Source organism: Rousettus aegyptiacus, unplaced genomic scaffold (assembly GCF_014176215.1).
Source record: "Rousettus aegyptiacus isolate mRouAeg1 unplaced genomic scaffold, mRouAeg1.p scaffold_m13_p_1, whole genome shotgun sequence".
In the NCBI taxonomy this organism is placed as follows: Eukaryota; Metazoa; Chordata; class Mammalia; order Chiroptera; family Pteropodidae; genus Rousettus; species Rousettus aegyptiacus.
This window is the reverse complement of record NW_023416284.1, coordinates 165,208,580-165,236,556: the sequence shown is the minus strand read 5'-3', so window position 1 is coordinate 165,236,556 and position 27,977 is coordinate 165,208,580. Positions and strand designations below refer to the sequence as shown.

The following is a 27,977-nucleotide window of genomic DNA, read 5'->3' as shown; positions in this document are numbered from 1 at the left end:
TCTGTCTGGGTGTGGTGTCAACTTCTAGTTTCTACTCCTGTGATGAGAGTTGATCTTTCCTGGTGGATGGAAGTCCAGGGGAGGGGACCAATGACAAGTGAGCTACTTTTGGAGGCTCTGTCTCGAGGCAGATAAAGGGAAGGTAAGAAAAAGCCTTTTTTTTTTTTGCCCTCTTAATTGTTCAGAACTTAGCTTTGTGCTCACATGTCATTTAATCAGAGAGAAGCCTCCCTGACTACCTTCTCTCCTGTTCTTTCTGTCTTATTTTCTTTGCAGCATTGATCACAATTGGAAATTCTTTATTTATTGGTCCAATTATTTATTATCTTCTTCCCCATCTGAATGAAACTCCACGAGATTAGGGTGCTTGCCTAACATTGTTCACCTCCATGTCCCTTGTGCTCAGAAGTGTTCCTGGCACATAGTAGGCACTCAATTAATAAGAATTTGTCAGATGAATGAAACAATTGTGTGAATGAATGAAGAGAGAACTTTTCTAACTACAATTCTAAGCTTGCGGTTACAGATAATAACTGTATCACTTCACCCCCAGCATTCAAGTCTTTTTACGTTAAATTTTTAAACTAATCACTATGTCAGAAATTCTTAAATGTTAAAACAAAGTATGTCATAAAATTAAGGCATTACGGTATTTGGGGAGTCCAAACATATCAATTCAGTTTACTGAGCCTACTCTTTCAATTTGGTTCAACTCTTTCAATTCAGTTTACTAAGTCTTTTGGGTTAATCCTATTAAGTGATCTATCTTTTTATATAAGTTAGGGAATAAAGAGAATAACAAATAATAATAAGGAAAGAAGAGGTGCCCCTTTTTAAATTTTAAGTCCCCAAATGTACTGTTAAGTGTCTCTAATTCACTGAAGAAGAAAATAACCTGACTTTAAATAAGAGCGTGTGTCTCTGAGATGAACGAGGCAGTCATTTTTCTCTTTCTTATTTGAACAAATAAACATCATCAGGGCAGAGAAGCACCAATCCTCCTTCTGTTTGGGGTATTTATTATGTATGTTTATGTATATCTACTATTCTCTTGATTACAGTGAAGTTGACCATCTCCCCATGTGAATGTTTAGAAGTTGTAAAATGTTTATTTATGCACTTTAGTTTTTAAAAATTCATTTGTGAGCTCATCGTATACAAAAATATTAATTTCTTTTTTTTACTGAAAAAAGCTCTTATTTTTTTGAACTTGTTCTGTTTTCATAAAGTCCTAAGAACTTAGCCTTTTTGATTCTAGTTTTCATTAGAGAGCATTTAGAAACTTAGAAATGAGTTTTGCAATCGCCATATTTTAAGTATATACTTTGGTGGCAGCCTGGGTTTTTCATACTTGAAATAAATCTGCCAAATCCATCTTGAAACATGGTCATCTCTAGAGAAAACAACTAGATAGGCATCATACTTCATCTCTAGAATGAAATGTAGTTTTCTCTTGAAATAAGTAACTTTCATGGTATCTTATAGATGTTCCCCCCGAAAAACTGATTCTCGAGGCTTCACGGTTAGTTCTTGGCTTCTCTGGTCCAGTGAAACGCTTATCCTTTGGTTGGTTCTCAATGATGTCAAATATTCAAACGAGCAACTGTGGGATTTCAGATAAAAAAAAAAAAAAAAACTTCTTTAATGAAAGAATTTAATTCATATATACATTCCTGGCTTTGAAACTTCAGGAAAATTATTGTACTGCTTGGGTGACTGAAAAATTCTTGGCCCTGGGCATTTTAACTATAATTGCTCAGAAATGTACAACCTGTTACATCTTATTCCCTGGATACAGTAATTTTCTCTATAATAACTGAACTATTCATACAGAACTCTGGAGGCTGCCATGTTGTCAAATGCCTTTGTAGAACTAAATCAGATGATTCGAACAGAAAACTTACCACAGGAAAACATAAATAACCTAAACTAATGATCATTTAAGCTTTAAAGTGTCTATTTGTCTGATGTTTTCTGAGTTAGTACTTATTTCAGTTCTTTTTTGTGTGTATCTTTTCTTTTTTTTTCTTTTTTTTAGGTGAGGTAACCCTTGGTCGACCTCACAGATTGCAAGGACCTTGTCCACTTACAATTCTTTATCATTTTATTTTTTACGCCTACAGCACCTGGTCTTCCTAGGTGGTCTCCTATCCAAGTACTAACCAGGTCCGACCCTGCTTAACTTCCAAGATCAGACGGGATCAGGTTTGTTTAGGGTAGCATGACCATAGACTATATAAGTCTTTAAGTTGCAAATTCTGATAGAAATTATATTGAGAAACTTTAGGAAAAATGGTAGAATTTTCACCTGAGCCAGATGGTTATTTTTTTCCCTTGTTAAGTGGGTCTCATTTGTAAATTGAAACATTTGGATACACTAGTCCTTAAGAATCATTACTCCAACATGTTACCCCTCTGTTGTTCCATTGAGCAACATATATGTGAATTAATATTCCAGTGGGTTATATTTAATACAGAAATCTGAATAGAGGTTCTGAACCGCACTGCTGAGTTCAAAGCTCAGCTCTGCCACTTGCTAGATCTTGTGCAAGTTACTTCGCTTCTCTGAATAGTTCTGCATTTGAAAAATGGAGCTAATACTAGGACTTAGAGTTATTAGGAAAATTAAGTAAACTAATACATGTGATGTGTTTTCAGCAGTGACTGACACAGAGTAATGTTAGCTACCATTTGTTCATTCGAGTGACAGGACAAATCTTTTTATTCTAAGGTTTGCTTGGAATTAATTATAATAAAAGATACAACAAAGCTTTTCCTGGTTGTTTTACATATTACTGGCAAAGAGTGTTGCTTTTATTTTTCAAGGGAATTCAAGAATTTCTTTATGCATTTACTTATTTTTTTAATAAGTATGGAATTATGGAACTATTAACTGTCAGCATATGATAGGACCTTAGAAACCATCCAACACTGATAATTTTTATTCTTTTCCTTCATTTTGACAATGTTTAGTAAACATTTTCCTTCAATTCCATTGAGGTATAATTGACAATTGTATATACTTAAGGCGTACATGGTTTTTTGATATATCTATACATTCTGAAGTGATTACCACACTAAGCTAATTAACACATACAGTATCTCACATAGTTGCTATTTTGTGTTTGTGTGATGAGAACACTTATGATCTACTCTCTTAAGTATCCAGTATAGTACCATTATTTTTCAATAAGACATTTTAATTTCAATCCATTTGAAAATATTACACACTAAACCAAGAGTAAAGACACTCTTATTTTTAATTCACTAAATGTATTTTTATCAGGATCAACTATCTTTATATAAATGGCTTGGTTTCTTGTATACATCATAATTTACTTTTTTAAAAAATAAAAATTATATATATTTAAGGTGCACAATGTGATGTTTATACATATACATAGTAAAATAATTACTACCATCAAGCTAATTAACATACCTACCCATAGTTACATTTTGTGTGTGTTTATGTGGTGAGAGCTCCTGAAATCTACTGTCTTAACAAATTTCCAACATACAATAAAGTATTATTAACTACAGTCATGCTGTACACTGGCTCTCTTATCTGTCCTACATAACTGGAACTTTGTACCCTTGACCTACATCTTCTTATTTTTCCCACCTTTCCACCCCAGCACAGTCACCATGCAGTACAGTAGATCCCCAAACTTATTCATCTTATAACTGAAAGTTTGTATCTTTTGGCCAATACTTCCCCTAACAGGAATTCTAGAGTCGCTAGAATGATTCGAAGGTCATCCTCAAGGCTATGCAGAATGGCTGAGAAAAGATGAGGCTTTATGGTCTCTTATCTAATTTCACCATAATTTCTTATCTAATATTTCAGTTTTGCTTTCCTCTACTTTATATATTGCATTTCTTGATAAGAATTTAGCTCAAATTTCCTCATTTTGTAGATGAAGAAACTGAGTCATAGCGAGGTGAATTGATATACTCAGGGGCATACAACAGGTGAATAGCAGACCAGACATAAAAACCAAGTTTCCTGACTGCCCAGTAGACCACATTCTACACCATGCTACCATGGAAATGTTCAAACAGATGAAAATAAAAAATAAACAAACTCATAAACAACAATAGCCAAAAGCTCCCATAGTATCTCTAGGAAATAACAACTCATTTTTGTCAAGCCACGTTTCTTCCACTTGATACAAGTAATAAAATTAAGCCAAGGGATTTAGAATTTAGAAGTTAAATAAGATACCAGAGACTGGGCCTTTAGATTGTTTTGTAAAATCTTCAGAGCCTTAATCAAATTTAACTTGCCTATCTATAGAAAAATGAATAATTGTTTTTTTAAAGGAAGAATCTCAAGGGCCAAATAATTCATATGTGTCAAGTATCATGATTCAGGGGTGAAAAAATTCCCTATGGCTCTAAAGAAAGCACCATAATTTGAGGTTTCCTGACTGTCATATTTATTTATTTATCTATCTGTCATTTATTTATTTATTTATTTATTTATTTATTTATTTATTGCTAGGAAAGAAATACTAACCTATCTTTTCCAGGCCAAATGCCAAGTTAGGTAATTACCCTTTGCCCACTTTCTTTCCCCAAGCTGTTTTAATTAGATAAGAACCCTGCCTTCATTTCCTTTTGTGAACTGAATTGCAGTGTTGCCACATGCCTTTCAACGTCTGTTAATGCCCTAGTTTGCTGAACGCCTTTCCCTTCAGAAGGGAAAAAGTTTTGCCCTAAGTGCCTGACTTTCCTCAGGGGACAAAATGCTTTACAAGGAGCAGAGGGGCTAGGGAGAAAATTTTTCATGTTTCCCAAAGCTAGATCTCTCAGCTTCAAGTCTGCACCAAAGACGAATCAATAAGCCACACATTTCCTGCTTGTCCCAGAAATACCTGATAGATGTTAAGGGGAAAGCATTAATAAAATGCTCAAGAAAGAATTAAGTAGATCAAAGTCTTGCAGTCAATCCTCCACCCTGCACCCTGTCCGTTTACTCCCCGAAAAACTGCCCAAAGAAACAATGGATTCATAGTCGCAGTCTACTGACTTTCCCCATCTCATCAACAGCATGACTTTTCCACAGCAGCAGAATAGCAGTGCCCAGTGTCCACTGGAGCAAGGCTTTGTACTCAGAAAGAGCTGAGTTCGAGTACCAATTATTCTGCTTAACAGCGACGTTATTTTAAGCAACTTCTTGAAGCCTCTTTCCTCAGGTTTACATAGTTTTATATTTAAAATACCTTAGAGCTGTCCCATGTCAGCAACTTCTTTATTATTTTTTTATTTTTATTATTTTTAATGGCCACACAGCATTTCATTATATTAGCTGTACCATTATTCAGCTACCGACGGTCATTTAGGCTGCTTCCAGGTTCCCGCTCTGAGAAGCAACGCTGCAGTATGGGTGAGTCAATGCACACATAGGAATAAGTCTGTGAGATTATACGTGGAAGGGCTGAGTAAAAGGCTCTTTGTATCTGAAAGTTGGACAGATCGTGCCAAATTATTCTCCATTGTGGTTGACCCTCAGTGCTCACATCCTAGACTGCTATTTCCCTATGGATACCTTTGCTGAAAAAAGCATCTCATTGAAGTTTAATGTGCATTGCTCTTATTGCTACAAAGAGTGAGCTTCCTTTCACAGTTTAAAGTCCATTTTTATTTCCTTTTCTGTAACCATTCATGTCTGTTGAGCATTTTCTCTTGGGTGTTGGTCTTCTTTATCAAAGTATAAGAACGGTTTATGTACGTGGAGATTAGTCCTTATCTGCTGTACCAATTGAAAATCACTCAACACATACTTACACACATACTTTTTTCTTTCAACTTTGTTTAGTTTTCCAAGCAGAATTAAAAAAGAATGTTTTAATGGCTTTTGGGGTTTCATAATATTTAGAAATGTCTTTCTCACTCTGCAATTAAAAAAGTTCAAATCTTCCACTTTTCTTCTGAATATTTTGTGACTTCATTTTTCACATTTACATGTTCGATCCATCTGAAATTTATTTTATTTATTTAAAGCTGTGAAGTAAGGATCTTATTTTATATTTTATTATCTTATCATTTTATTTTATTTTAGTGATTTTTCCAGATGACCATCTTGTTCCAGTGCCATTTATTGAATAATACATCAGTCTCCAACTAAATTTATCCTAAATTTCTGTGCATATTTTAATACATTATTGGACTTTACACACTATTCTGTTGATTTTTGGTCTGTTCTTATGCAAAGAAAGCATTGTTTTAATAATTAGAATGTTATAATATATTTTAATATCTAATAGAGTATCTATCTTCTGATTTTTCAAGACTTTTCCTGGCTAATTTTGCTTCTTTACTTTTTCATATAAAGAATCTACATATCTAGTCCCTCCCCTTCCAAAAAAATTGATTAGTTTTTTTGTGGGGGTGGGAGAGAAGTGTATTAAGTCTATAATATTTTTTAAGAAAACTATATATTTATAATGTTGAATCTTTTTATTTAAGAATATGATATGTCTTTCCATGTGACCATTTTTGTGTCCCTCATTAGAAGTTTGAACATATAGATGTCATTAAGTAGAGAAGGTTTGAAGGATAACAATGGTACCCACCTCAAAGAGTTACTGTAAGGATAAATTGAAGATAATGGCCCTTAGTCTGCTCAAAAAATATAATGTATGACAAATATACACTTTATGGCCATATCCTGAAGGATGTGTGACTAATCCAATAAGGTAAATTAGTCTCACAATAAACTGAAATTTCCATGACTGTGACTCATTCTTGGTTCTACCCTGAAATAGAAACTATTTTCCATTCTATCCTGTATCCAGCTCACCTCTGGGACAGGTGTAGCAAGGTGACCAGAAGTCCCATGGAGGGCATCTGTGACATTCTTATTGGACATAAGAGTTAAACAGGTTATGGCTGTCCTGACGGTCAGCACACTTCTCTTGGCAACTGTCTACAGGATGAAGAAAATATTGCTGGACACTTTCCAGATTTCAAAGCTTTTTTATTTTTGTTTTGAAAGTAGAGAGTGTCCCACCATAGGATAGCAGAAAGGCTGATTAAGAACGCTCAGTCGTCTTCTGGCATAGGGTCCTGCACTTGCTGAGGTTCCCATCACAGGGGCCAGGAGGGACGTTATCACAGCCCCTCCAGTATGTGAGGGCATTAGCTTAACCACAAGGAATTCCTTGCCCCAATCCCTTCCCCACACCCAGAGAAATAGCAATCAATTTTTTAATTTTTAATTTTTGTTTGAAATAAAGCCACACACACTAAAAGGATGATTTGTGGTCAATCAAACGATATATGGATTACCATCTCCTGACACTAAGTGCCCCATATCCATACATTTTACACATCCCTCATGGCACACTACGGTATACCATAGTTAATCTTCACAAGTAGGTGTCATTATCCCATTTTACAGATAAAATAACTGAGAGTCAAGGTCACAGATCCAGAAACCAACAAAACTGCTACTAGAGATTTGTTTGTCTCCAGAGTCTGTCCTATTAACCACAGTTCTTAATTTAGCATATTTTGAAGAACTTAAACAAAATCAACTGAAAAAAATACTTTTTGACTTCATGTTAGAGCATGCTCCTTCATCTGGAATGGTAACATTGCCATGCTAGGCATTATTAGCATAAACATTCTTTTTGTTAATAAAATCACACCTTGACTGAGGCTATAGTTCCTGGTGCTTCTTGAAAATCAGCCTGAAAAAGTCCTGGGGAAATTAATTATCTTTTCAGCTGCATTTAATGCCTTCATTTGGTAGAAAACTTAAATGTGCCACACCTCCATCTGGCCATTCCCGGGTAATCTATCCAAACTCTCACAAATATTTCACCAAATATGAAAGACGAGTCAACAAATTACTTCCCAAGGGAAAAAGCATGTGGCCAATGAATCAGGGGAAACTGCCTGCCCAGGGGAGAGCACACTGAAGGCATCCAGCATGAGTCACAGAACATGAGGACTATCCCATGATCAAGAAAGGTGAATGAACAAAACCAGAGTTCCTTTTATAGTTTCCATTGGTGTGATTGGTTGGAGCTTGTTTCCACACAGGCTGATGAAGTCTGTTGTGATAAGGAATGAGGGCTTTTCACTTAGGCATCCAAAGGGCTACTCTATCAGAGAGAAGGTTTCAACCAGGTGTGGAGGGCATGGGGCCTGGGAATCACCATTGGGTAAGTGGGGAGAGATTTGGAAGGTCAACATAGATGAGGTCCAACAGTGGGAAAGGCCTGGGGTCTGGGAGCAGCGGTACCACAGTTATAGCATTGACAGGAGATGCTGGCTGGACTAGGTGTCAGAAGACCTCACTTTTAGGAGAACTGGAGAGAGCAAGCTCGGGACTTAGTCTTGGTAGAAGTGGAGTATTTGGTGTTTCTGAGAGGCAGATATTCAGGGAAAGGACTGACTCAAGGGAAGGCTGCTTTCTTAGAAAATATATGTCTGTCGTGTTATCACTGTATTGTCTTCAGGAGGCCCTCAGTTTAGCACAAAGAGAGACACTCAGCTAAATATTTGCTGAGTGAATATGTGAGGCATAAGGCAGGCATCCAGTTTCTGAATGTAGGACATGTGGCGCGAGCATGTCGCTGAGTGGGGTTGACTTGATGCTGAGTCACCTGAACACTAAGGACTTAGTTATCCCAGAGCTTAGGGTGGGGCTGAACCTGCAGGTGGTGGTCAAAGGCCCAGGGGGAGAGATTAGGAAAATGGAGAGTAATCAGGCAGTGCCTTACTCATTCTTTGACAGCTTTACATTATTATTAGGTCTTCGTTTTTAATCAAACATACTGCCTTAGCCCATTCAGGCTGCTATAACAAAAATACCAAAGACTGGTGGCTTATAAACAGCAGAAATTTATTTCTTATAGTCCCAGAGGCTAAGAAGTCCAAGATAAAGTTGCAGGTGGATTCAGTGTCTGGTGAGAGCCTGCTTCCTAGTTCACAGATGGTCCTCTTTTCACTGTGAACTCACGTGATAGAAAGAGCAAGAGAGCTCTTCTTTAAGGCACTAATCCCATTCGTGAGGGCTCAACACTCATGAATCACCTCCCAAAGGCCCCACCTTGAATATCAGCATAATGAGGATTAGGTTTCAACATACAAATTTAGTGGGTACACAAACATTTAGTCTATAGTACACACTGAAATGTTCATCACTTTTGATCAAACACACTGAAAAGTTTTGTCAGTTTCTTCAGTTTCCATGGAGCTAACATAGTAGACCCTTATTAGGGAGGTCTACCATTCAGTTTCAATTTATTGAATGCTTGTTATGTGGCTGTCGCTGTGATAAGTCCACTAAAGACAGTATCTCTATTCTTCCCAGCAATCTTTAAAGTTAAATGTTGTTGGATTCTCTTTATAGATGAGAAACCTGAGGATCAAGTTCAGGGTTACACCCAAGGCTACATAGATAGGAAATATTGAGGCAAGAGTATCAGGCCCTGAATCAACCATCTTTCTCTAAAGCTCCCTGATTTGAGCCTCTCCCTGGAATAACACTATTCAGACTTTAATGTGGAAATGGGTCACCTTGTTGAAAAGCAGATTCTGGTTCAGAATCTGAGATAGAGCCCAAGGCTCTGCTTTTCTAATGTTACTGCTGGTCTCTGAACCACATGCTGAGTAGCAAAAGTCTAGAAGAAGGTTGACCAGATAGTAAAATTTTCAGGACTGTGGGCTAGGTAGTCTCTGTCACATCTACTCAACTCTGCCATTATAGTACAGAAGCTATCATAGACAATACGTAATTAAATGAGTGTGGCTATGCCCTATGAAATTTATTTACGAACACCGAAACTTGATTTCATACAACTCTCAAGTGTCTCGGAGTACTATTTTTCTTTGGATTTGTTGACCCCTGTTTAAAATGGTAAAAACCATTATTAGCTCATGGGCCATAATTTCTTAACATGGGTCAGTCTAGAAATTCAGTGGCCTTGATATCCAGGGGCTGAAGAATTTTTTAAAAAGGATAGCCTAGGGTAAGACCACTACCAACCACGACAGGTGGCAAACAGGTGGCCGAGAGGGGAGAACACAGGCCTTAGAATCAGAGCTACCTCTGTGACAGGCTTTGTCACTTTTAGCAGGGTAATGTGGGAAAGCCTTTTAACTTTAAGGTCTTAGTTTCTTGAAGTGTAAAACGCGATTAAAAAGGGTACCTACTCATTGGATTATTGTGAAGACAAAAATGAGATCATGCACATAAAGATTTGTGACACCAAGCAGAGATGAATTATAATCTTATAATGTTTTCATCAATGACTGAAACAGGCTATGAAGACAAGAGCCCACCAGAACCTGACTGGAGCTCAGAGCTGGCCAGGTCCAAGATTCTGTTCGAAAGAATTTGCTGATCCTCACACTGTGGATGTAAACAACCATCCAGTTTTGAGGAAAACACTTTGAGGAAGTGAGAACTATGTGCAGCTATCTAAAGTGGGGACAAGGTCAATGCAGAGCACTTAGAAAGATGTTTATTTGGGGCAGGCCGAGGAACGCCTCAAGAGAATTGTTGGCATGGTTGGTATTAATTTAATAAAGATTATTAATAGCTGACACAGCACCTATCCTCTGCTTGGTAATGTTTTAATGTTCTATAAACTAATGTTTTAGTGTTCTATAAGCAGTAACTTATTTAATCCTCACAGTCACTTTATAAAATAGGTACTATTTTTGTCTGCATTTGACAGATAAAAAAACCGAGGCGAAGAGAGGGTAAGTAACATGCCCACAGCCATCCTTTTCGTTAAGTGGCAGCACAGTTTGGCTCTAGGGGACTTGTCCTTAATCATACTGGAAGTTTTTACCTCAAGGTTCTTTAGGTTCTTTGGATGAATTAGCTTAGCAGGGTGTGGGGACCATGGGGTGGGGGGATCTTCTCCCGGGGAGCAAATGGGCCCCAGGGATTTATCAGTTCTTTTATGTCGCTCGGTGATGACAGACAGCAAATCCAATTCATGTGGAAATGAACATAATTTTTTGGCCTTTGTATTTCACATTCACTAACAGCTCAAGCCAGAGACCTGTCCTACTTGTATAGCACACAGTGCAAGTGCAGACTGTACTTTGTATCTTGATGTAGATTCATTTTCAGAAGCAGGCGGAGCTGGCACACATATTTTTGTCTCTTTTCTGTATGGGTGATGACCTTGTCTTCATATGTGGAATGTGAACAGGCAGTATGAAATACGAAGATGCTCGTTATGGATAGGAAGGGAATGCCACCTGAACCAGGTCTCCTGAAATTAGTGCCTCTGATGACTTGGATCCAATGGATCTGTAGAAAACTTTGTGTGATTCCCCACACCATGCCTTTTTCTTTTTCCCCATCAGTTACATTCTAAAAATTTAACAGATCTTTTAAAATTGAATTTGGAAAAGGAATTTTTAATAAGGATATTCCTAACTCTATATACCTCAAAGAATTTGAGCTGGAAAATTGTCTCACAGTGTGTGTGCATATTTGGGAGTGTCCTCATTAATGAGATCAGATTTCCAGGATATTCCGGAATTGCTTTGACCACATTTTTTTTTTTAATTTGCAAGAGGAACACTGAACCTAGAAATGTTATGTTACTTTTTATAAAAAGATAAAGAATAATATGTGAATTGCCTATCTTTATGGCTTGTAAAAAACTATATTTATAAGCTTTGACCGTGATCCAGTATCAGCTTTCTCAGTCAAAGCAAAACAATCTCAAATTCTCTAAAGAATTCTTCTAGCTGGTTAGTGACTGTGTGCCTTCGCATTGTTTCCAAAAGAGTAAGAGATATATCTTAGATTCTGGCCCTGCACAAAATTAGTATTTTATTAATTTAATATAATTTAACATATTTTAATAATATTTCTATTAATTAATGATAGTCATTAATATAATAATTTCATACAGACGCATAACTAACTGGCATTTGTAATGTAGATTTCCTTTCAGTTTTTTCTTTTACCGATTTAATACTCAGAGATCTGTTTAATGGACTCTATTTGTTTTACAAGAAATATGCCTTAAGTGGTTCAAAAGGAGAGCTTGCCTAATTTCTATGAAATATGCAGCCAAGAAAATCATTGGAAAGAATTGTTTAGAAAAATGGGAGTCATAGAAAAAGTCCTGAATTACTTTAAAAATACTTTGTAGCAATTTCTTACTATGTTATGAGAGTCAGTATAATCAATTAGAAAAATACACGGAATACCAGAAATTCCTAGCCTCAGACCAGCCTCATTCAAAAATATCATATGACCTCTCGTAAGTGGCTGGGGTCAGATCTCTATGGCAGTAAAGTGTTGATTTTGTGTTCTAGATAGAAATTGTTCAAAATTTAACCCCCAAATATCCCATTAAGTAATATTTTCTTACATCAGACTAGGCAAATGAAACAGAACAACATAAAAAGCGTTGCTGAAATACATTTTCTAAAAATTTTTAAATGTGAAAAGAAATTCCTGAGGCACAATGATTTCTATAGGTGTTTGGACTTTTAGTAAGCAGATAACCTGACCAACACCATAATCTAGGAGAATACTTTTAGTTCCCTTTGGTTAGGCGAGGAATTTATGATCTATTAGGAAATATTGAGATCTGGGCAACTCCCAAGAATCTATACTGAACAATTGAGGACAATATACAATTAAGTATTATTTTTGTGGCTCAGATTATTGAATACTATAGGAATTCAAAGGAGGATAAACCAACAAGGCAAAAAGTTAACAAGCCAGAGCTTGAAGCGCCCTGAGAGAACTGAGAGTTGAGCCAGGTCTCAAACAACAGGGATAATGTTGGATGAGTTCTGGGGAAAGGTGAGGGCCTTCCGGGATGGGAAAGTCAAGTGAGCCCCGAGTCACTGAGGTGGCAAATGAGCCCAGCAAGGTAATGGGAGTGGAAAAAATTTGCCCAACTTGAATAGAAAAAAAAAAGACTGGGCTTGGTCACATTGTAGAGGCCACTGCAAGTCACCAGAAGACTTTAGCTTTGTTGGGGGAGAGGAAAAGGTGCCTTGGAAAACTTTAAACAGGGATCTGCTATGACGAAAATGATGTTTAAAGAGAATTGATTTGGCAATAAAGTACTCCAGAAGAGACTGAAAGGTTGTCCTTCGGGTGTCTTAACCTGGGGATTAGTGTTTTTGCTAACCAATGAATCTTTCACCTTCACATTCCCTTAGACATTTTATCTAACATTTCAAATTCATTTAGTGCACTATTGTTCTAACATTTTATATCAAATACTCCATGCAATCGCACTATGGTACTTTCATTCCTTTGGACCAAGGGCAGGTAAAACTACACAAATGTGGATAGAGTTGTGCTGGTAAACAAGGCAGATGTGGTGTTTGCCCTCAGAAAACTTATCCACTGAGAGAGATCAGCTGTAATAAATTGTTACAAAATTATTAGTTACAATTGTGGTAAGTGCTAAGAAATACTAGGTTATATGGGGAAGTCTCACAGCAGGTTCTAACTGCAGACTTGTGGCCTGAAAATTGGGGGAAGTCTCTCTGGGGAAGTGACATTCACAAGGAGATCTGATTGGAGTGGAGGAAGGGAGAGTAGAAGCTGAGGGGTGTTAGAAATTCTAAGAGGAAATTACACTTGTGAGGGGCCGGAGGTGAAACAGAGTCCAGAGCATTCAAGGAACTGAAAGAAGGCCAGCTGGGCCAAAGCGGTGGGGAGGCCTGAGCAGTAGGAGAGTCTGGGAGGAGGCAGATGGCACAACGCCTTGTAAGCCACAATAAAGGCTTTCGTGACACTTTGCCATCTTCCTCAAGGTGTGCCCTCCCCCTCCCCCTGCTAAGAGTGACAGTGGCTTCGACATCTACACCTAACAACGAGTCCTCATACTAACTCTATCACTTTGGTGTAAATAAGCTGCAGCTGACCTCGGCGACACAGTAGAATTTAAAGTCAAGCGAAAGTATCCCAAATGCTGAAACTCTCCGTGTGACCACAGCCACTGTGCCTGCATCTCCCACCGAACTGCCGGCTCTGACCTCATCGCGCTGCCTGCTCCCGTTCCTGTTCCTGACCTCTTCGACCTCTTCGTGCACTCACTAGGCTCACTCTGACTTCCACGTGACTGACGTGACGGCCCCGCACAGAGCTCAAGTTCAGCTGCTTAACTGAACACTCACCTCTCTCTGACCTCTCTCTTTCTGCTTGGCTTCTTGTCGTTGTCACACTCCCATGCTTCACTCCCGAGTGAAGATAAGCCTGTTTTCTCTGCTCCTCTCTTAAACTTTGCTGGGAAACTCAGATCCCTTTCAGGTGACTTCTGGTTTATGCTGCTGGTTTCAACTTGACCCTCATGTCACTTGATCACCTTGGTTTGTTTTGATAACCATTTTTGGTTGATGGCTTACCTAATTTTTCCTAACTGCTTTCAAACTTCGTCATCCAAGACAGTTCTTCTGCCACTTTTGCTTCTGTCTCAGGGATTGGCACCTAATCCATGAATGACCTGTGCCAGGGAAGCAGACGTCCTCTCCACTCTTTTCACACTCTCACATTCAGGCAGTGGCCAAAGCCCTTAACTTAGCCTTTCTTTTTAATTTCCTTCTCTTTATGCCAATAGCTGTTTCCCAAATTCATATGATCACTTTCTTTGGCTCTCATCACGGAATTCCTCCAATCGTTCTTCCATATGGCCTCAGCCGTGAAATCTAACCTTCCCAGTGTGTTTTTTAAAATAACTCTCCAATGGCTCCCATTACGTAAAGGAGGAAAATCCAATCTCCATACGGAGCAGAGCCCTCTGTGGTCTGCCCTCTGCCCGCCTCTCCCATCTTCCTGTTCAGGTGCATCACCTCCTTTTTCTGTCCCGTTTCATCCTGGAAACTGCTATACATTCTGTCTATCCCAAACTGCCCTTCTTCCTCTAACCCGCCATGCTATTGCATGCCTCTGGACATGGTGCTCCTCTGCCCAGAGTGTTCTTTCCCACACAGGCTACTTCCCAGGTACTTGTCATCTTTTTAGATTGAGCTTACAAGATGCAGGAAACCTTTGCTGAACCCCTTTCTTTCCCTCCCCCAGTCGTCCTATTCTCTTTATCCTCCCTGCCCCCACTTCTCCTACTGCATCTTTCTATCACAGCACTAATTATACTTAGTTGCAATAATTTGTTTTCAAATCTCTGTTCTTCGAAATGGCTACAGGCACACCTCTGAGATATTGCAGGTTTGGTTCCAGACCACCACGATAAAGAAAATATTGCAATAAAGTGAGTCACCAGAATGTTTTGGTTTCCCAGTGCATATAAAAGTTATGTTTACACTATGCTGTAGTGTATTAAGTGTGCAACAGCATTATGTCTAAAAAAGTGATGCACATACCTTAAATTAAAAAATAGTTTATTTCTAAAGAATGTTAACCATCATCTGAGTCTTCAGTGAGTGGTAATCTTTTTGCTGGTAGGGAGTCTTGCCTCAATGTTTATGGCTGTTGACTGACCAGTATAGTGCTTGCCAAAGTTTAGAATGGCTGTGATAATTTCTTAACATAAGACAGAAATGAAATTTGCTGCATTGATCGACAATTCCTTTTACAAATACTTTCTCTGTAGTATGCGATGATGTTAGATAGCATTTTATCCACAGTAGAACTTTTTTCAAAATTGGAATAAATCTTCTGCAGCTGCTTTATCAACAAAGTTCATGCAATATTCTCAATCCTTTGTGGTCATTTTAACAATCTTTATAGCATCTTCAGCAGGAAAAACATGGCGCTGATAGACTTGCTCAACACAGGTTTCCACAGATCTTCAATCTGTAAAAAGCACAGTATCGACAAAGTGCAATAAAATAAGATATGCCTTTTTAATAAGCTCTGTGAAAACAAGAACTGTGTATTATTGGACATTGCATGGTTGATGCCCAGCACAGTTCCTGACCTACTATGTGGCAATCCAGAGGAAATCACCACATCAAAGGACAATCTCTCTCTCGGCAAATGATCTTACGGTCTACCTTACAGAGATGAATGTCTCATGTTGAACCCTTGGTTGCCTTCCTCTTCCTTCTTTTCAGAGAAAAATTGTTATGTCCTCTCATTTTCCTCAGTCCTGTTTTGAGGAAGAGGTGTCCCTAATTCTTTCCAATGTTCCCCTCAACTCCAGCGTTCTGGATCTAAAACGATCCTATTTTTCCTGCACATTACTCCCAAATTATTGCCTCTCTGTCTTCTACTTTTTTGTTTCTTTTCGACTTTTATAGCCAACAAATGGGCTTGTCTCTCCATTTAAAACAAAACGAACCTACCTCTCCCAGCCCTTTCCCGATCATCTTGTCTATGGTAGTTTTGCCCTCCATACCCATCCCTGACCTCATTCTCACATACTTAATTATTTTAATTGCATTATCAAAATAGTGTAGTTTTAGTTTTTGGTTAACTAATTTTTTGTACTTGCTAGAATGTAAGCTCCATGAGAGCTGAGGTTTATCCTCAGTGTCTAGCATAGTGCTTTGTGCAGAGGCACAATTTATTTAATTTATCAATTGGATAATTTAATGTATGGGTAAATGGCGACTAAATCAGTGAATAAATGAAACTTATGTCTTCACTGCCAAACCCCTTTGAATCCTGCACTTTCTGTGCTCTTTCCAAACCGTTCTGGTTTATAGCTCACTGATCTATTGAAATTGTTCTTTCAAAGTTTGCCAATAACCCCTTCATTACCAAACTCAATGGCCTTGACATTTCTGTGGCATTTGATAAACCTTCCTTGAAATTCTATTATTGGTTCCAGGAAGAATGCAGTAACTTAATTTTCCCACTACACCTCTGGTCATTCCTTCTCCATCTCTTTCTCTGGCTCCTCATACTTCACTGGTTTCTTATTTGTTTTCTGGGAAGTAGTCCCTTTGAGTGCTACACAGCCCATCCAGAGATTTCAACTATTTGTAGGTGAATGGGCTGCAAACTAGTATTCCTATCCTCAGCCTCTTCCTGAGCTCCAGGTTGGCTGCTATGTATTTCAAAATGAGGGTTTTACTAGTAATCCCAAATTTACTATGATTTAACAACAAATCTATAAACTTTCCTCTTCCTAAGTTCCATATTTTAGTCAATAAGTACATGGTCCTCCCATGAACATAGACTTACATCCTGAGGATCAGCTTTGTTTGCTTTCAATCATTCACCAAGCCCTGTCAAGTCTCCTATTGCAAGATCTCTGCCTATAAGCTCCATCCTTTCTTTTCCTTTGTAACTAACCCAGCATTCACATTACCTCTAAAGTGATCTTTCTGAAACACCAATTCTGATCACATCAAGCCTCTATTCAAAAAACTATGATCATATAGAAAACTTTTAGAAGGGTTGATAAGAAAGTGTACTATTTGAATTTTGTACCATGACCATAAGTTAGTATGATAATTTTATAAAAGTGTTTTTTGAAATTCCTTTTATTGCCTACCAAGGCAGTTTATGAGCTTCTCTACTAAACCTTCATGTCCCTCTACAATATAATTCCAAACCAATTTTCCACCTTATTCTTCACTTACTCTGTGTTCTTGCCAAGGAGATTATTCATTAGAAATGTTCGTGTATATTTTTTTGATTCATGGTTGAACTGGTATAGTAGGAAATTTGTGGGATAAAGAGATGTTTTTAATTTAATTACTTTAGAAGTTTGGTCTTCAGTAAAGTTTATTTGCACATACACAGCTCAGAAAAATAAACCCAAAATACATACCTATAGATATATCTTGTATTAGAAACATCAAATTTAAAACTATCCCATAGCACAACTGAAGTTCCTTAAGATATACTTAACTCTGAGATGGGAAGACTGGCAGCCCCCAGGGCCTCTGTGCAGGCCATTCTCCAGATGTCTGGGAGCCACCACAGCCATGATGATTCCTACCCAGCCAATTTGCTATTGGGCCACTGTTTCCCAAATTCAGTAGATTCCAAGGTCCAGGGTCCAAGATCCAGAGTATGGGAGAGGCTTTGCAGTCAATCATTCTATTTTTTTCTTGCTATAGATGCCACATCTCAGGCAGGCAGAGCAAACAACTTCTTGTGCCAGTCAACAATGTGGAGTGTGGACTGGACCCAATCACTTGCTTTTCTTTTTCTCTTCCTACTCTCCTATACCCATGCCCTACTTTTTCAGGATGCTAGTTCTCCCAGTTATCCAGTGGCCTGTCTTGATCCATATTTGCTCAGCTTTGTCCCCATCACAGAGAGAGCATTCATCACCAAATAGAAAGACAAGCTGTGCTCCTGCTCTTTTCCACTAGCTCTGGGCCTCAGTTGCTTATACCTTCTCACCATAATATTATGAAAGGAAACAGGACTGCCCATCCCACTAGCATCCAGTAGACATCTCCTGCTTCCTCAGCCATGGGCTACTATGTTCCCACCACAAGGACGAGCACTTGGAATACATTTAAAAACATTTTAAAACAATTTTATTATTTTCATTTTTATTAAACTTATTAGAAAGACAATATATTTTTCTAACTACTACACAATTATTCTGTAACTGTAAGACTGCAATAGTATAGCCATAAAGTGTTGTGTATTAAATAGGCTGTTCTGGAAGTGCTAACAAACTATAATGATTTTGTTTCTATAAAAAAACACTTCATGTTTCAAACAGCCAAATGTATGCAAACTTTTGGAACACACAATTATAGGTGCTATGATTTTAACTTTCTTATATATATTCTAATGTATGTATATTATGTATACATAAATATAAATACATTTTTACTTATATACATTATATATTCTAATATATATGCATAGTGTGTATATATAAGTATGTATGAATATATATTTACATATGAGACATGTGCAAAGTGGTGAAAAAATGTTCTCTTTAATAACATTATATTATTTACACAATTGAGAAAAGTAGCCTTAGCAATAGAGTACTGCAAAAAAATCTCTCTAAAGAGAAAAAAAATCTCTCTTCTGCCCATACAATATATTTTTATGTCCTTATAGCATCTCATATATACATACCTTAATATAAGTCATATTGTAGAAGAATTAATTGCTTATATATCTATTTTTCCAATTAACTATGAGTTAGTTAAGACTGAGGATGACCTCTTACTAGTTTTTGTGTACTAACTCGAAGAATAGCATGTGGCATAGAGTAGTCATTTGCATTTTGTAAATTATTGAATGAATGAATGAATGAATAAATGATTGAATAGGTAAATTTCTTCATGTGGTCCACATTGGTGGAAGTAACACATTCATATCTAGTCAGTTACAATCGGAATACATGACTGTTGCAAAAAAAAATACATGAATGGCATCTACAACATTACAACATCTGAAAACTTGGTCAAAACAGAAAATAACATCCTTCGAAGTAGGGTGTGCAAATAATTTATAAGTGAATCTGGAGGAAGTGCGAACAAGAGATTTGGGGGTTGTTCCTTTGTTATGTTCCCTGACTTCAGACCTCAGACATTTTCAGTTCCTCAAGGTTTTTTGTTTTTGTTTTTGTTTTGTCCTGTTTTGTTTCCAAATTTTCCCAAAGTCCATTAAGATGATAAAATTCTTTCCTCTTGCCAAGGTTTTAAAAGTTCTTGGACACATATGACTCTAACCATTAGGATTCTCATGGAATTATTATCAGTGACAACTATTTATGTGGGAATGGACTAGAGATTCAGGCTAGAGATGTAGATCGAGACAGGGCTGCATGGCCATCATTTAAGGGAATAGATGAAACTCTAAGAGAGGAAAATGTAGGGAAGCAGGAGTGGAAACCAAGGAAAGGACCACTGACGATGTTCATGATAAAAACAAAACAATTATCAGGGGTGGGGGGAGGGGAAGGGGGAAAGCAGATGGGGTAAAAAGGATCAGAAAGAAATCTAACTATGGGAGGTGATCACACAGTGTAAAAAAAAAAAAAAAAAAAAAAAAATATATATATATATATATATATATATATATATGCCTTACTATTAAAATATATAGCTGAAACCTACTGGATTTCATTAATCAATGTCACTATAAAAAAAAATTAAATAAATTAGGGGAAAAAAACCAACAAAACAAACCCTTGGACAAATGAATGAAATATTATAAACAGAGCAATGTGAATCATTCAGTTCAGAAGTTCAGAATATCCTACACCTATACACCTACTTGATAACATGAATCACTGGAAACTACAACAGAGATTTCTAGGCTTCTCTCGAAACAGAATCTCTAGGACAGAGGCCTGGAAATTAGTACCTTTAACACATGGCCCCTGGTGATTCTAATAAACAGGCAAGTTTAGAAAGCATTGAATCGGTTCGTTATAATTTCCTGATGGGGAATTTAGGATGTAAAATTCCCATATCCTCCTCGTATACTCAAACATACATGTGTGTCTATAGAGTCCTTCCTTCCTTCCTTCCTTCCTTCCTTCCTTCCTTCCTTCCTTCCTTCCTTCCTTCCTTCCTTCCTCCCTCCCACCTTCCCTCCTTTCTTCCTTCCCTCTCTTCCTTCCATTCCAAAGCCATATTCATGAAATGCAAATCTGTGATGAAAATAAGACTCTGCTCATCACTGTGGGAGGAGTTAAAGGTTATAGAAAATTCAGTATCAAACGCTACATGCCACTACTTGATATAACTTACAAATTTACAAACTTTTGTAGGTGTTTTGAGTACATTACCTAAATACATAATAAGGCAGGTTTTGTGTCTATGTATGTGTGTGTTTTTTGTTTGCCTTTTTAATGCTCATTGAATGAATTTAGATAGTCAAGCTGAGTTATTTAGTCCCTTAAGAAATTCCCCAATCCTCCTTTTACTTGGGAATTTTTAATCTGAACAGGCTAAGTATTTTATGTAAGATATACTCTTTCTAGAAAATTATTTTCATGACTTCTTACACTATTTCAATCTGTGCATTCAGTGTATTGATACCAAGGCACATCTGGGAAATCTTTGACTTGAATTAACTAATTTTGGCCCTCTGATGATTTTCTGACCAGTACCTTTTTAACTTATCCCAATCAGTCTTTTACTCTTTGAGAGTGAAGTTTCTGGGTTGAACATAAGTATGTTTTATTTTTCCTTGATGCACACATTGTATTTATAGTAGTATTAATAAATGAATATGTCTCCACCTGAAATAGATTAAGAAAAATAAATATATAACCACAAATGGAAGTCTATAGTGAGGAAGTATGTTTAACTTGGACTGTGTGATGCTTCATGTCAGAGTCCTCTTATTTATTTATTCTGAGGACAGAGCAAAGCACTTAGCAAGTAGTAGTACCAAATAACCCTGATAATAAATATTAAAAAGTTAGTGAATATAGTTTGGACTCCTCCACTGGATAGTAAGATTCTTAAAGAAAAACCTTGGGTTAGTAACTCCCCATAATACATGTTAACGCAAGGTGACACATTATAGATATTTATAAATGCTGATCAGACTTGAATTTGAATAAGGAAAGCCTAGGAGTGATTCCTTTCTCTGTGTCTAATCCCAAAAAGTAAAGTAATCAGTCCTTATGTAAGATAACTTGATCATCTCTTTCTTCCTCTCTAATACAGTTTATTGGTGAAAAGGAGTAATAACAAAAATCTTTGGTTAATAAGCTTTTCATAAAATTAATCCAGTTGTTATGAAGCTTTTCTCTATCTCAGTTGCATCTTTTCCTAATACTTTAAATAGTGAGTTTCAGAGAGAGTTTTATTGGTTTGGTTTTTAGTATTGGTTAATTTTTCTAAAATGTCCCATTTTCACTGCCAGAAGTTCCTCATTTCTTGTTGGGAACTGTGGTTATTGAGGAGGGGGAGTTCCTTTAAGGCTAGTAACACTTTGGAATCCCCAGGGATGGTCCATGACAGAAGAGATTAGAATTCTGAAATGATACCCTTCAAACCACAACTAGTCAATCATCTGAGTCATAGTCATCAACCAGGTCGGCCTGAATACAAGAAGGGAAAAAAAAGATGAAATCCTCATAAAAGTACAGTGTACCCAGGAGAAAATTACTCAGTCATACTAGAATTTTCAGATGCAATCTATCAAAATAATTCTAAACTTAAAATTCCAAAGAGGCTGCCATAAAATTTCCTGAACTACACTATTATTTTAAAATATATTTCACTGGACACTTATTCTTTAAATTGGTTTATAACGTCTTCCTTAGTGTTCTTCTTCAAAAGAGATTTTTGCCAACATCCTAAGCTTCAAGTTAATTAAGTTACTTTTTAAAGATGTCTACGTGTCCAATGTAATATAAAAAATTAAATTTATTTGGAAAGCATACGCCATCAAATTATTTGTTAGAGGTTACGTGAGTGATAGGTCTGAATGGACATACAAATCACTACCATGAACGGTAGTCATTAAAGATTTTCTAGAAGGGGATCTCATGCTATCTTAGAGAGCAATAAAAACTGAGGAATAATTAATTAAAGAATTTTCCTTTCATAAATAACTTAGGAATTATTGTCCATGAAAATAGCTGAGTATGTCTAGTATTACTGAGAAGGGCCTTCTCTCTTTCTCTTCTTCTCTTCTGGACTGTGGCCCTGTCTCAGCATGGACAAATTGCTTAACCATGATGAATCCCATGTTAGCTGCCATTGCTACCACCTGTGCTACCGCCTGTGCTAGACTTAGCCTTCATTTTTTTTTTTTTTTTTTGTATTATCTTTTGCTCTCACAAGCAAAAGTTCTCAACACATAAGGAATATCGTATAATATATGGAATTCAAGTTTTGTGAGCCTGAATTTATTTGCCAACTCTGTAGCTTCCTGACCTTCCCTTCCCAACCCCTTCTCATAAGGTCATCTTCATCTCTAAAATGCAAGTAGTAAGACTTACCTTCTAGAGCCATAAAGGGTAGGTGGGAAAACATATTGCTAAGTTCCCAGCAAAATGTCGACACATAGTAAACTAATAAATGTTAATGTCCTAGGAAGAAGAGTTGAGGAGGGTCTGCCAAAGATCCAACCTGATGTCCTGGCTCCAGTATTCACAAACTACCCTCCTTGGGATTTCTCCTGACCACCCCCATCTCTCTCAGCCTCAGTTTTCTCATTTGTAAAATGGGCAAAATATTTCTTAACCTTCCTCACTGAGTTAAGTGGCTTAAAGGAAATAATTTTAGGAAAATTACTTTATAAAAACTATAAGATAGCAAAGTGTTATTAATATAATTACAAAGTTTTTAGACGTTAGCTTTCTTCCTGTTGGGGGTGTTTTTTTTTTTTTTTTTCAACTGGAGCCCAATGGTTTTTTCTTTTGAAGGTCATGGCACTTTTTTTTTTTCTTGAATGACTTACATGACATTTGTTGTGACCTATCATACAGGTTGCTCTTTCTTTCTTTCTTTCTTTCTTTCTTTCTTTCTTTCTTTCTTTCTTTCTTTCTTTCTTTCTTTCTGTTCTGTTGCCTCAATTCTGTTCCAATTGCTTCAAGAGCAAGGACTCAATTTTAAACCTGTGGGCTGCAATGCTCAGAGCTTACAACAAAGGCTGAGGGGACATACTCTGAGGGGCACAGCACCAAGGATGGAAAAGGGACAGGGCTGAGGAATGGAGCAGACCCAGTCTTCTCTGACGAGAGGACAAAAAAACAAGAACCTTGGTGATATGCAGAAATTCTGAGATAAAGAGGAACTCTGAAGAGCTTCCATCGACTTGCCTGATCTTAGTAAGAAAGAAAAAGGCCATGAGATGAGTGACAGCCAGAGGGAGGTCCTGGGATCTTCATAGAGTAGATACCAAACTCAAAGCATTCCACACATCTTTCTCCCTGTGTGATGAGCAAAGATTATGTCCTATTAATTTTTAAAAATCCCAATTCCTGTCACAATAGCTGGCATATAGTTGGCACTAAAAGAAATGTTTCTTGACTCAGAAATGAGTAGAAAATAATACAATTATTATTTTGTTATATTACATATAATATAACATACATAATATCATAATAATAATAACAACAGCAATTAGTAGGTAGTTATGACATCATACGTTTAGAACCTTATGTCCATTATTTCATTTAATACTCAGAGTGGCCTTACTAGCTAGTTGCTAACGAATATCCCTATTTTAGAGATGAAAAAACTGAAGTTTTGGGAAGAGGTTCTGAGACACTGTTGTGGGTCACAGGTAGTAAGCTAAGTAAAGAAAAATAAAATAATTATAGGGGAGAGCTGAGGGTCCAACTGCGGACAAACCGCATGAGTTTGAGATGAAACTCCCAGCACAATTATTATGTTTGCCTCAGCAACGTTCTGCAGCAGAGCAGATGGTTGATCAAGAAGGTCTGTGACCAGGCCAAAAATGTGCATTTTTGTTACGTTTCAGGTGATGCCAATACTGATGATCTGGGGACCATGCTTTGAAAAGCATTGCCCTAACAAAAGGGATTTACTTGGGACGTGAAAAAGAACCTCCTAACAGCAGTATGTGCATTCACAGCACACACCCTTGGTATGACGCGATAGTGGCACTTTACCTGTGTGGTCTTCCCAGCAAAAATACTTTAACCTAGTCTGACTGTGAGAGAAACATCAGTCGAGGGATATTCAACATTTCACGTTCTACAACACAGCTGACTTCAAAACTGTCAAGGTCATCAACAACAAGGAAAGTCTGAAAAACTGTCACGGCCAAGAGGATCCTAAGTAGACATGACTACTAAATGTAATGTGGTATCCTGGATGGGGTCCTGGGACAGAAAAAAAAAAAAATAGGCAAAAATTGAGAAACCTGGATTTTATCAGAGCCCATGCTCTAAATAATTAGCCAGTCCTGCTTTTCTGGAAGAGGATACCAGAAGTCCCAGTCTTGACTAGCCTGGCTCTCTCTAGGGTCTCTGTCGAGATCTGAACTGGAACGTCTCAGGGACCTCCACAACTGCTTAAGGTCTAGAAAGAGAATGTCCCATCGCTTAGCTGTACTTCTATTCACCGTGCTTTCCACATCACTACCTCCACCATCACCATCAGCAACTGGTAAATATTGATCGAGCTCCTGTTCTGTGCCAGGGACTATGGGTACAAAGATGAAAAAGAGACTATAGTCCTGCTCTTGGGAACTATGGAGGAGATAGACTTCCAAGCAAACAAGCCAACAGAATTCCCAACAGCCTCTAATAAAAGCCTAAAGAAAGAGCCCTCAGAGCCCAGGGGTGCAGGGACCCACCTTGCCTTAGGGAAGGATTCGGAGTGAACCGACTCCCTTCTCCTCTCATTGGGTTTTCCAACTCCTACTTCCCTGGTCTCTTCTACTTAAAACTGACCAGCCTAAACCACTGATTGTTGAAGTTCCCCATACAAGGCTTTGGGATGTTCAGAAGGGAGGTATTCTATTCATCCGATAAAGAGTTTATGGATGAATAGAAGCACCAACTCAGCATATGCTTATCTGCCTTCTTCCCCAAGGAATATTCATATCTACTCTGTTCCTTCTTCCAGGGCGGGAATCTTCTGTCCCATTTGTAAGCAGCCTTGCCCTCTCTTTGTATCCCTGTCTACAGCAATAACAAACAGCTGTTGCTGAGGCGTTGTTGTTGACGTGTTACCTTTCAAAATTCCCTCTTGTCATGGGATAAGCCTCTTCCTGATGATGAATCTTCATGATCTGGTCTGACGAGCGTCCCTGTTGCCATGGCGAGCTGACGGTATCAGGTGTGTGTGTTTTTGGTTTTTTTTTTTTTGCCTGCATCACTCCTGCCTGGGGCGCCACAAGGGCAGCAAGGACTCTTCTGTACGTCATGCGTGGCTGGCCTGTGGAGAGCTGTGGCCAGGCTTTTCCTGTAGGCAACACCTAATCAACCAATCAGCTGCAGATAATATCAAGACCTCTGTTTGATACGTTAATAGTGACAGACAGGCTTTCACAATTCATAACACAGTGCCCTTTGGCAATGAAGTTGTTTTGGGGGAAGAAAACACTCTGGTCACCAGACTTGGGATGCAAGGGCTTGTGTTCACATAAACATAATCTCGCATCACTGCTTGTCCGCACGAACTGTTTTGTTCTCAAAGAGTGCGTCTTTGAGCTCGTCATCTGATCTCGATTTCCTACATAACAACTTTCTTGGTTTATAGGTCCTTTGGCAAGTGCAGCAAGCACTGCTTCCTGTTTCTAAACTTGAAGACAAGCATTCATACATCTCACAGCTGTCAGTTTTAACCAGATAACAGTGGCACTTTCTTGCTGCTTTTTTTATCTTTAGATTCAGTTAAGAGGACCCTGGAAGTATAGTTGTTTTATTTGATACAATATTCTTAATTAATTTGGGTAGATTTCCATACGACTCATAATCTAAAAAAGAACGAAAATAGAAATACATGCTCTTCCTTCTTAAGGTTTCAAATTCAGTGATGACATGACGAAAGACATGAGCTCCCTCCATGCCCCATGCTCCTCGCTACGTCCCGTGCTCCCCGCCATACACCTGGGGTGCATTCGAATGTGGGAACTGTCCTGATGGGGGAGGCTTTCGTGTCTTCACTGATGGATTCAAAACATGGTACCTAATATTTAGCTTCCCTCGGTACCATCACGGCCATTCTCCCACCTGGGATGACCTCTTGTCCCTGATGGAGAGACACTCCCTAAAGCCTCTCTCCTCTCCCAGGAAACCAACTCTAATTTTGTTCCTGCCAGGTCCTAATCTTCCGAAAGAGGTTTGGATATTCTTCATTGCTACTTGGAAACACAAAGACTCTCTCGATTTAGAAGGGTGACAGTTGCTTAGCAGGGGTCGATAAGCAAATCCTGGATCCGGAGACTTTCATGTCCTGGGGAAGGTGAAGAGAGTAAAATTATCTTTTTTATTCTTTTGAGTCTTCTCAGATGATAAAACAAAATAAAATCTATTCTCCATATAGCTTATATTTTTATGTAATGGATGTGACATAATTTGTGAAACCATTGCCCTCAGGATAAAATTTAAATTTCTAAACACGATATACAGTCTGACCCCCATTTAGCTCCTGCCTACCTCTCCTTGCCCTTGTTCCAGCCCTGCTCAATTTCGAGGTTTTTTAGCCAATTTTTCTCTCCAGGTCTTGCATACGCTGTTCCTTTTTGCTAGAACACTTTTCCCTTCTACCATCCCTGTCCTCTGATTAACTTTACACATTCTTTCCATTTTCGTTTAAATGTCACTTTCACTGTTTCGGTTCCCTCTGCTGGGAGCTCCTGCAGCAAATGTTGTACTTATTCGATTAACTGCTCATCGACTCCCAGACCATAAGTTCTGCAAGAATAAGCACCATGTCCGTCTTGAGCTTGGCTTCCGTTCTAGGTCAGTGTTTGACACATAATAGATGCTCAATAAAATGTTTAAATGAGCAGAGGACATTTGGGGTGCTTCCATTTTTTTATAAGCAATACCGAAATGAGCATTTTTTAATGCATGATTATTCGTCCATAGTTTGGAATTTTTAAATTACTCTCTGATAATACATTCTTGGAAGTAGGATTAGTAGGTCAAAAGATATAAATATCTTTGAGGCCTCTTGAGAAATGACAGATTTGTTTTCCAGAAAGTTTTATACTCATACCAGCAGTGAATGAGATTTCCTGTTTCATTGTAGTCTTATCAGCCCTATTAGGAAAAGAAATTATTTTTGTTAACTGGATAGTAATAAAATTTCCCGGTTGCTGTCTCCATTTTGCCTTAGTAAGTAATGAGATGGACATATTTTATCTATTTTTTTATTCATTTATATTTTCTCTGTTATGAATTGTCTGATGTCCTTTGCCCATTTTTGTTCTGGAATTTTCATGTTTTTCTAATCAATTCTTCTAAGTTCTTTATGTTTTAAAGATGTTAGATTATTATCCTTATGTGCGCTGCATATTCCCCTCTCTATTTAGATGTTTGTATTTTTGTCTTATATCCTTCTTAAATTTAATGTTTTCATGTGATCAGGTCTGTCATCGTTCCCTTTGGGATTCCTTATATGACTCTTAAACTTTGAGTAATCTTCACCACCAGCGATTAAACAAATATTTGGCTACTTTTTCTTGA

General features: G+C 37.8%; 1 long non-coding RNA gene and 1 pseudogene across 2 annotated transcripts; one reads left to right on the top strand and one right to left on the bottom strand.

The window, feature by feature from the left end:
• The first annotated feature begins 22 nt into the window (after positions 1-22).
• LOC118603779 lies at positions 23-27,977 on the top strand. Of its 2 annotated transcripts, none has more exons than XR_004951241.1 (2): positions 23-142; positions 24,296-27,977. It is a non-coding gene; the product is annotated as an uncharacterized LOC118603779 (long non-coding RNA). The 2 variants fall into 2 exon arrangements; XR_004951240.1 differs by lacking the exon at positions 23-142 and adding an exon at positions 7,926-8,174.
• LOC118606606 lies at positions 2,115-2,233 on the bottom strand (annotated as a pseudogene).